This window comes from Siphateles boraxobius, unplaced genomic scaffold (genome assembly GCF_051911475.1).
Source record: "Siphateles boraxobius isolate OS27281-9 unplaced genomic scaffold, OSU_SipBor_1 74, whole genome shotgun sequence".
Taxonomy (NCBI): domain Eukaryota; kingdom Metazoa; phylum Chordata; class Actinopteri; order Cypriniformes; family Leuciscidae; genus Siphateles; species Siphateles boraxobius.
The window spans coordinates 568,857-578,616 of NW_027509202.1; positions in this window are offsets into that span (position 1 = coordinate 568,857).

The window sequence follows — 9,760 nt, forward strand, 5'->3', positions numbered from 1 at the left end:
CCTGACAGATGTAGTGGCTGTTAACACATGAAAATCTAAAATTCAACATTAACAATCACCATCTTTATTCTAATTTGAAGGGCTCTGATAACATATTTGTGAAAATAAAAGATTTTAGAAGAGTTTAAATAGTTATAATTATAAAATTGAAGCAAAACAAATGCATGTTTGTGCTTGTCGCTAATATTTTTAATTACCATCAAAGCTTGTAATTACTCATCAGGAGAAATAGGCAGAGTCTGCCTGGAACTTTTATGTATTTTTTAGTTTTCTTTTGTTCTGGTTGATGATTTTTAAGATGAAAAAGTGTCTGACAGGGTGAAGAAACCTGACATCAGGAAAATACCAGCAACAGCAGCCAATGTGTCTTCCTTAAACATATAAAGTGGAAAACTACTTCAACATTTCTGCTCGGTGGCATGAGGTTTCGTTTTCGTCCGCAAAAGTTTATGGGGATTCCATTCAAATGATTAGTTTCCCTATTTGTGTGCGGGAGAGCTTGCAGGTTAATAACTTTTTGGCCATTGGAAACTAAGAAAACTTGAATTAGTTTTCCGTGTGCATAGAGTACTTGAAGGAAATTCATCCCCTGCGCATTTTCATCGGAAAAATGTGTTCATGTAGTGGTTTTCATTGGGCCAATGTGTATATATAGATCCAGATTTACAGTTTCTATCAAATACTCAGACACTAAAATCCATTACATTAGCCAATTATCCTAAATCATAATATGATTTCCCCCCCAAAAAAGTAAGAAAGACAAAATTTCTCTAAATTATAAATAGACAAGAAATATCCCAGACAAGAGAAAGATAGTAAAAATAAAAGCGTAAATAGCAACGTTATACAATTAAGTAAAATTACTCAACTTTTCTGATACTGGTGTTCCCATCATGCACTGGGTCTTGAATAATTAATGATTTTCACAGTTTTCCAGCTGTATTTGTTTTATCATTGCTTTTGTTGTATCATTGCTTTTGTTGTCATTTTCTACTCAAAATTATACATTCAAACACAAAAACAATCCATCAAATGTTACCGTCATTGTGTATTGTGTACAAAGTATTAAGGTCTCTGCTGTTTACTTCTAAATAAAGCATATACTTTAATTCAGTGTTATATTGTTTGAGTGAAATGTTTTGCAAAGGAAACTTCAACTAAATAGATATTACTCAACCTTTTCTAGCTAAGTCAAAATTACTTATTTTCTTTGTTAAATTCACTTAATTTAGTTAAAAAGAGTATACTTAATTCCATATGAGAAATTTACTCGCAAAAAATATGCATGCAAAAACTTGCCAAAGAAAAATTAAGCCAATTTTACTTATTGTTTTTACTTATTGCCCTTCCACCATACCGAAGTCCCCCCCCATAATTACACATCTTATTTAGCGGAGGTAGGCTTAATTAAATGCAATACTCACGTATCCTTGCTCGATGAAGAATGAGACAACATAATGAGCCCAACAGCCGGTTGAAATTTAAAAGGTTGTGTCTTTATTACATGCGAGAAAAGAAATGATCTGAGAGAAAAAAAAAAGTTTGAGAGAAAAAGTTAATAGCAAAAAAGAATTTCATGAGAGAAAAAAGAATATTTGAGAGAAAAAGTTTTCATACCAATAGCAAAAAATAATAATATTTGAGACTAAAAAAAGTTGAAAGTATTTTCTCATAGAACATAAGAAAAATATAAATTTTACAATTTTAAAATTATTTCTGAGAAAAAAAATCTCTCTCAAAATACTTTGAAAAAAATCTCAAATATATATTTTTTGCTATCAGTGTGAAAAAAATTTCTGTAAAAAAAAAGTGTTTCTCTCAAAATGCTTTTCTTTGCTCTCGATGCAATTTTTTGCTCTCGTGTCACGATTTTGCTTTCGCTGTGAAAATTGTGTCATGGCGGCACAATGAGAAGTGAGAAGTTGAGAAGTGGGGAGGGGGGGGACACAAAATGGGGGACGTTTTTTTTCCCGATTTGAATCCATTTACATACATTTACATACATTTAGGGACTATGGTGATTCAAAATCCAGGAAATAATTAAGTTGATTATAATGATAAATTCTGCCAAAAATAAAAGTAGGCTACTAAAATGTATAAGAAAAAGATTTCTTACTTTTTTATTGTTTAATAGGGGCCGATTGCCAAGACTTGAGAGAATCATTTTATAATGTCAAAATGTTCACATTAATGTTTTGTGTGTAAATAAAATTGAAATTATGTGAGACCCAATTTCCACTGTAATGTTAAAAAAACATAAAGACAGTATATTTTAGATAATTGTTTAATAGCATCTTTTTATGAATGAAGGCCAGTATCACTGATATTAATATAGCTACTGATGTCAAGTCAAGTCAAGTCATCCTCATTTATATAGCGCTTTTAACAATGTAGATTGTTTCAAAGCAGCTTTACAGAGATAAAGATATAATTTAAGGTAACAGAGATTGGTTTGGTTTTATAGTGGCTCTTGAAAAATGTTTTTTCCAGCTAAAGTTAGTTTTGATTGATTCACTTCCGTCTAAATGATCATTTGTTATTAAATTAGGGGCCGCTAAGACGACACCGTTCTCTCTAAACAGACTTTAAACGTGAACCTGTGATAGACGCTGATGGCGTTCACATGCGCATTAAGAATTGATTCTATAGTTATGTGCGTTTGAATATATGTGCGCAGGTTTGTAATTCCTTACACACCATGCCTAAACAAACTACTTGTCTTGTCTATAAATTTTGATACAGAATTTTATTTTATCTTATCACTTTGGGTAGGTACGCGAACCGAAAAATTCCACAAGGCTTTATCTGTAGAGTGGTATAGGGATCCTCCATAGGGAGAGGCTAGTTGGCACTTCAGCACTGCATTGTCATCGGGTCCAGGCGAAAGTCCTTCGTCAGATCTGGATACGGCCTGGATCCGGCAGGCTGCGGGAAAACCTCGGGATAAACAAAGACACTAAAATTAGCGTAGATGCCATTCTTCTTATGATGTAACGAGTACATCAGGATTTGAGGGAAGTGTTCCCAGTTCCGGCTGACCTAATCTAAGCAGCCTAATATTAAATTATAGAAGTCTATAGAGTGTTAAGTGAATGCTAGGTCAAAGAAATGTGTTTTTAGTCTAGCTTTGAACTGACAGACTGTGTCTGCTTCCCGGACAATGTTAGGAAGATTGTTCCAAAGTTTTGGTGCTAAATAGGAAAAGGATCTACCGCCAGCAGTCGATTGAGATATTCTAGGTATTATCAACTGGCCGGAGTTTTGAGATCGCAATAGACGTGAAGGACTATAATGCGTTAAGAGCTCGCTCAAGTACTGGGGAGCTAAACCATTTAGTGCTTTGCAAGAAATCAGCAATATTTTAAAATTTATACGATGTTTAATAGGGAGCCAATGCATTGTTGACAGAACCGGGCTAATATGGTCGTACTTCCTGGTTCTGGTAAGAACTCGAGCGGCTGCGTTTTGGACTAGCTGTAGTTTGTTTATTAAGCGTGCAGGGCAACCACCCAGTAGAGCATTACAATAATCTAGCCTTGATGTCATGAACGCATAAACTAGTTGTTCCGCATTTGTCAATGAGAGCATATGACTTAATTTAGATATATTTTTAAGATGGAAAAATGCGGTTTTACAGACACTAGACACGTGACTTTCAAATGAAAGATTGGTATCAAAATGTCTCGATTAAAAGGATTTCCCCCCCAAATTTGAAACATTTATTAGGCTTCAAAAATATAAAAAACTTTTGATGTAAGTGAACTTTAAACAATCCTCACATAAACCCATAATAAATGTCATATTTACCTGTGCGCTTCCTGTCTAACAGGTACGAAATATACAGAAATTGAATAAGGTTATCAAATAGTCTGGACTGCATACATTATAAATTAAATATAGATTAATCCTTATTAAAGCTAAAAACGTTCTTTAGTCAGGAGCAGTGATTAATTTGCTCTGTTCCCATTTGTTCTTTGGTTAACTTTACTGACAGACAGAATTGGCTGCTGTCCCTTTAAGATCTGTCGCTGCTGACAGGATCTTACGCATTTAATTTTCTCATTTACTCTTGAGTTTATAAAGTTACATGTATTGCAAAATACATAATGATTTGAGGACCAAGTTTGAAATTTTGGCATAAATGTGTGTGTTATTATTCACAGACAGCGCGCCAGAATCCAGTTCTCTTTCACGCTTGAATAAGCGTGATACCTGTTTATTACAACTTTCAGCGAGCTATTTTAGAGTGTGGACGCGACGTACCTAGACGCGCGCATCGGCACAGTTATCTCCTGCTCCTCCGTGGCGATGACGGCGTGCGGTTAAAAAAATCATAACAAGCGAACTTGAAAGTGTGGGCGGGAGGGGGGGGGGCACAAACGAGATTTTGAAAAGTGGGGGGGACATGTCCCCCCTGTCCCCATAGGAAATTACGCCCATTCTTTTTTTTCCTATTGGAACGTTCTTATTGGCCAGTCGGGTGAGCATCGTCTTGTCTTGGGAGTCGAACTGAATCATTACAGCATTGTTCGGTTCACCTAGATAGATGCCGCCTCTGCCTTAAAGCTGCAGTAGGGAGTTTTGAGAAAATGTTGACTTAGCCTGAAAATTTGAACAACTTACAGGTCCAACCCCCTTGCTCTCTGCTGCACTACAGCCCTCCCTCCACAGCTCCTCCCCCACAGCTCCTCCCTCCACAACTCCTCCCTCCACAGCTCTTCCCTCCACAGCTCCTCCCCCACAGCTCCTCCCTCCACAGCTCTTCCCCCACAGCTCCTCCCTCCACAACTCCTCCCTCCACAGCTCTTCCCTCCACAGCTCCTCCCCCACAGCTCCTCCCTCCACAGCTCCTCCCTTCACAGCTCCTACCTCCACAGCTCCTCCCCCACAGCTCCTCCCTCCACAGCTCCTCCCTCCACAGCTCCTCCCTCCACAGCTCCTCCCTCCACAGTTCCTCCCTCCACAGCTCCTCCCTCCACAGCTCCTCCCTCCACAGCTCCTCCCTCCACAGCTCCTCCCCCACAGCTCCTCCCTCCACAGCTCCTCCCCCACAGCGGAGCCTGCCGTGAACGCGCAGGCTAGTAAGCAGGACCACCGATGACGGCGGATTATAAACAGTTATGGAACATTCACTAATAGGGACGAAACATCAACAATATGCTTTACATTGACTATGGCCTGCCCATACTTTGACTACAAACTTGGTCCTCAAATCATTATGTATTTTGCAATACATGTAACTTTATAACGTTGCACTCTTTCTATGAGTTATAAATAGCTAGTAAGATAACGTTAAAGGATTAGTTCACTTTAAAAAAAAACTTTTGCTGATAATTTACTCACCCCCATGTCATCCAAGATGTCCATGTCTTTCTTTCTTCAGTCGAAAAGAAATTAAGGTTTTTTATGAAAACATTCCAGGCTTTTTCTCCATATAATGGACTTCAATAGGACACAAACGTTTCAAGGACCAAATGACAGTTTCAGCGCAGCTTCAAAGGGCTTTAAACGATACCAAACGATGAATAAGGGTCTTATCTAGCGAAACGATCAGTCATTTCAAAAATAAATACAAAACTTTAAGTTTTATAAGCACAAATGCTCGCCTTGCTCTGTTCTGTGATGCACGTTCGTGATCCTGTTCGAACTCGTTCATCCAAATGAACGAATCTTTTTTCATTTCGTTCGTTGAATGAACAAAATGACTCTGAAAAAGACTCATTCAAAATGAACAAATCTTTTTACGAATTATTTCGTTCGTTGAATGAACGAAATGACTCGAAAAAAGATTCGTTCATTTGGATGAACGAGTTCGAACAGGAGAGTCACGAACGACGGTAAACGCTCGCGCTGTGCAAGAGAGGGGTGATCAGCCTGTACACGAGTGTGATTGACACTAAGACATTCCTCCTCGCTCTGATTGGTTGTTTCTGACCGGGAGCGGTGTATTTCTGCAAATGGCAGTAGGACCACAGGGAGGAGCCAGAGGAGCTTGATCTTTTCACAGATTATCTGTCTCATATTCTACTTTCAGGACATAATGAAAGTTTTAACAAATATTTGTTTACAAAAGCTACCTACTGGAGCTTTAAGGCCTCATTATGCTTCTGCGTCAACTCCACGGCGTTGCTACGCCGTCACTCCTACGGCGTCGTGGCCGTTTTATGGTTCTGCGTCAGGTTGAGTTGCATCGCGGTGTATCTGACCAATCACAGCCCTTGTGGTCTGCGTCGCCTCGACACGTAGTTGCAATTTTTTGGAGGTGCACGTCGAGCTACGGCGGAGGGGTTCACGGCGACGCAGAGGGGTCTGCGGGGGTACGCCATCGATTCGACGCAGAAGCATAAAACAGGCTTTAGTTGAGCTGAGCACGGACACTCCAATGTTTGGGTAAGATGATGACACACAAAACTCGATGGGTAGCTGGCTGAGCAAGTTCAGCATCACTGAAGATTAAACATTAAAAAATAGCACTCATATTCATGAATGAATGTGTATTATATTATTAGCTTGCTAATCGCTAGTAAAGCTAATCGTTAATTAACCATTATGCTAGGTAAACTTGCAAACTCACCTGGTTTATACTATTTTAAATCAAATGCCATATGAATGTTTTGATTTAGATAGTTTCACTCCTATTTAGTGAGTGGTGAGCTAGCTTCTACCTTTGCACTTGCTAGCCTCAAAGCACCTGAAGAGTAACTGCTTCATCATATACATCCTCCTGTACAACTCTTTCAACTAACGTTAGTATGCATGGAAGGTGGCAACCCTATAGCTAGCTAACGTTAGACAGTGATTGATATACCGTTTGAAAATGTCCCACCTAGTTTTGTTTAAAATAGTCTTTATGGTTGTTGCACTACACATTTAGCTACACTGCATGTGTAGCATGCAAACTCAGCTACACAGGGCTTTTAAATATTTTGACATGTTTACATAAAATAAAAAGTTACTGTCATTGTAATGTCTTGCTGCTTTTTATTTCCAGCGATGAAAAATCACCGTAGTGACCGCACACAACCTCCGGTAAGCCATTGCAAAGTTTATTTCAGTGCTGTTGCCACACAATATGTTTTTGAGGTGTCCTTACATGCATAATCCCTTTCAGTCTGATGCACATGAAACCGAGACTGTGCAACACCTTCCTAGAGTTCAGGTATGAGGCCCTCTTTACCCAAACATTGAACTATCTGTAGCCTAACTGTACTTCATCTCCTTGTTGATTTTCCCTCTTGCAGGAATCAGTTAGGTGGCAACTATTAAGAAGGGCCAGGGATAGACTGCCTGCTGTAACCAGTAGGGAGCCCATTGATATTGAATATCTCCACTTCATCACCTATCAGGAACTGCAGTTTTAATGGGCAGGGGCAGCTTATATGGATATTCCTCAATGTTTTATAGTTGGCTTTGAGCAGCTCAATGAGGTGATCAAGGCTCTGCTTTCCAACACTCCCGTCACCCCTTTAGTTGACAATGTAGCTGTGGTCAAGTGGAATGGAAGTGTGGGGCAACCTAGATTGAGTATCAGTAGGGATGTTATTGAAAGTCTTTTAAGCACCAACCTACCATTGACCTCTCTGGCTAATGCTCATAGTATTTCAAGATCCACCCTGTGTAGGAGGATGAGAGAGTATGGTCTCTCAGTCAGAAGCAGCTGCTCTGACATTCCCGATTGTGTCCTTGATATGAAGGCAAGTATGACAGTAAATTCATGATGCCATAAAAAACAATCTTTTTCATTAATCCATTAGGCCAGATATATGTTTACTTTAGAGATGGATAAATCTGCAACCAGAACTTTTGCCACCGTCTTTGCTTAGGCCCCACTAGAATCTGTGATGGTGTATATCTATAGAGCATCTCCCGTTTGGAAGTATTTTGTTATTGATTCTTGTTATCAACAGTTCTTCTGTTGGGTAGGGATGGAGGATGGAATTGGATAAACCAATCACAGAGTGGCCATACGTGACTTAATACCTTTTAAACTCTATCTTTAAGGTGAGATCCATAAAACCCAGAATGCCTTATGCTAGATATAGGCTGGTGAAAGGGGCTATACTGGCCATGGGACACCGTGTCACATGGAGTAGAGTCAAGTCATCCTTGCAGCGTGTTGATGGAGCAGGGCATCATCTCAAGAATGATCCAGTTGACATGCATTGCCAGACGGACAAACTCTGTCCCAGCTCCATTGTCTCTTGTCCACGTTGACACCAATCACAAGTTGATCAGGTAGTGTTTTATTTATGAGGTTGTCTCCATTTTTACTGCACAAAAATTATTTCAAGCATTGTGAAGTTAATGTTCGGTTTATGAGGGTTATGTCAGTGTTCCCCACGGAACAGGTAGCAATTTGTGGTGCCTCTCTGGCGCCGGCGGGGGAATCGAGTGTCATGGTGTCGTGGCAGTCAGTCATCAGGGTCAGAGTGCATGCAGCAGACGCCATTCAAGCACACACTTTCTGAAGCTGCCATGTTAAATATACACCTGTATGCTTATCTATTGTTCTTCAGTCACTTGCTGAGACAATTTTAAAGCTACAAGAAGCATTTGAAATTACTCAGCTCAATCTTAATTCTTTAGTTAGTTATTTAGGAGAAGACAACTAAAAACATTTTTACCAGAACCCTGCCAGAACCCTTTCATTCCTCAGCCCAACTCCATACATTACAGGGCAGGCCAGTAGAATTAGTTTGCCCATACAAATACCTGGACTTTATGTTGGAGGAAGACCTGTCTTTTAAGTTTCAAGTTTAGAATTACTCACCGATATGAATGAACGTAATAATATTTATATTTCAAAATTGCGTTGGGGGAAAAAAGCGGAATCAATTTGTGGCCTTTGATGTTGATTCTGTGGCGCTGCGCCACACATTGGTCTATGGATGGGAAACACTTTAGTTAGGTTTATGTGTTGGATGGGGTGATGTTCAAATAGCATATTACGGGGGATATAAGAAAATTGCACATTTCTTATCAATGGTTGCCTGTCTCTGAGATAATATCCAATCTGATCATTTTAAGGTACAACATAGTGGTGTTCGGAGGTATCGATGGCTTGTCTCGGAAGGTACAGTTGGCTTTACCATTTTTAAATTGAACTACTGGTTTACATGTTGTTTACATTTTTAGTTTTGCTTGGAATCTAACATTTTTAATTCCTATCCTCAATCAGGTTTTGTACCTCAATGCGGCTGGGTATAATAAGGCAGAGACTGGTTTGAGGTTTTTCATGGAGAGTGTGCAGAAACATGAATGGCCATCAAAGTAAGTAAGGACCTTCTCCCTCTTTCCAGTTTCAAATAGTATTGTTTTCAAATTAATCTCACAATGCTCTTTTTCATTCAGAGTACGCGGTGACCAAGGCGTAGAAAATGTGGAGATAGCAAGATCCATGTTCACTGTGCGAGGAACAGGTCGTGGCAGCTTTATAGCTGGGAAAAGTGTGCACAACAAAAGGTGAAGATGGTCTATGTTATTACTTTCCTCCCAATCTAGGGTTCACATTGCATCCTACCTACAGTTAGCTATATCCATCCCAACAATTAGCTTGGTTACGCTTGACACCTGATAGTAACCTGATTGCAAGTCCCTCAAACTACGGGGGTATTACATATACATCCTGGGGGAGCCTTGTCTGTTATTTTTAGGCATGAAGGACTGCTCTACAGTTATTGTTTGAGGTATTGCCTGAAGTAGAATGGTATCTAGCGGAATAGACAAGTCGTCACAGGCACCACAGCTGATACTAGGCCAG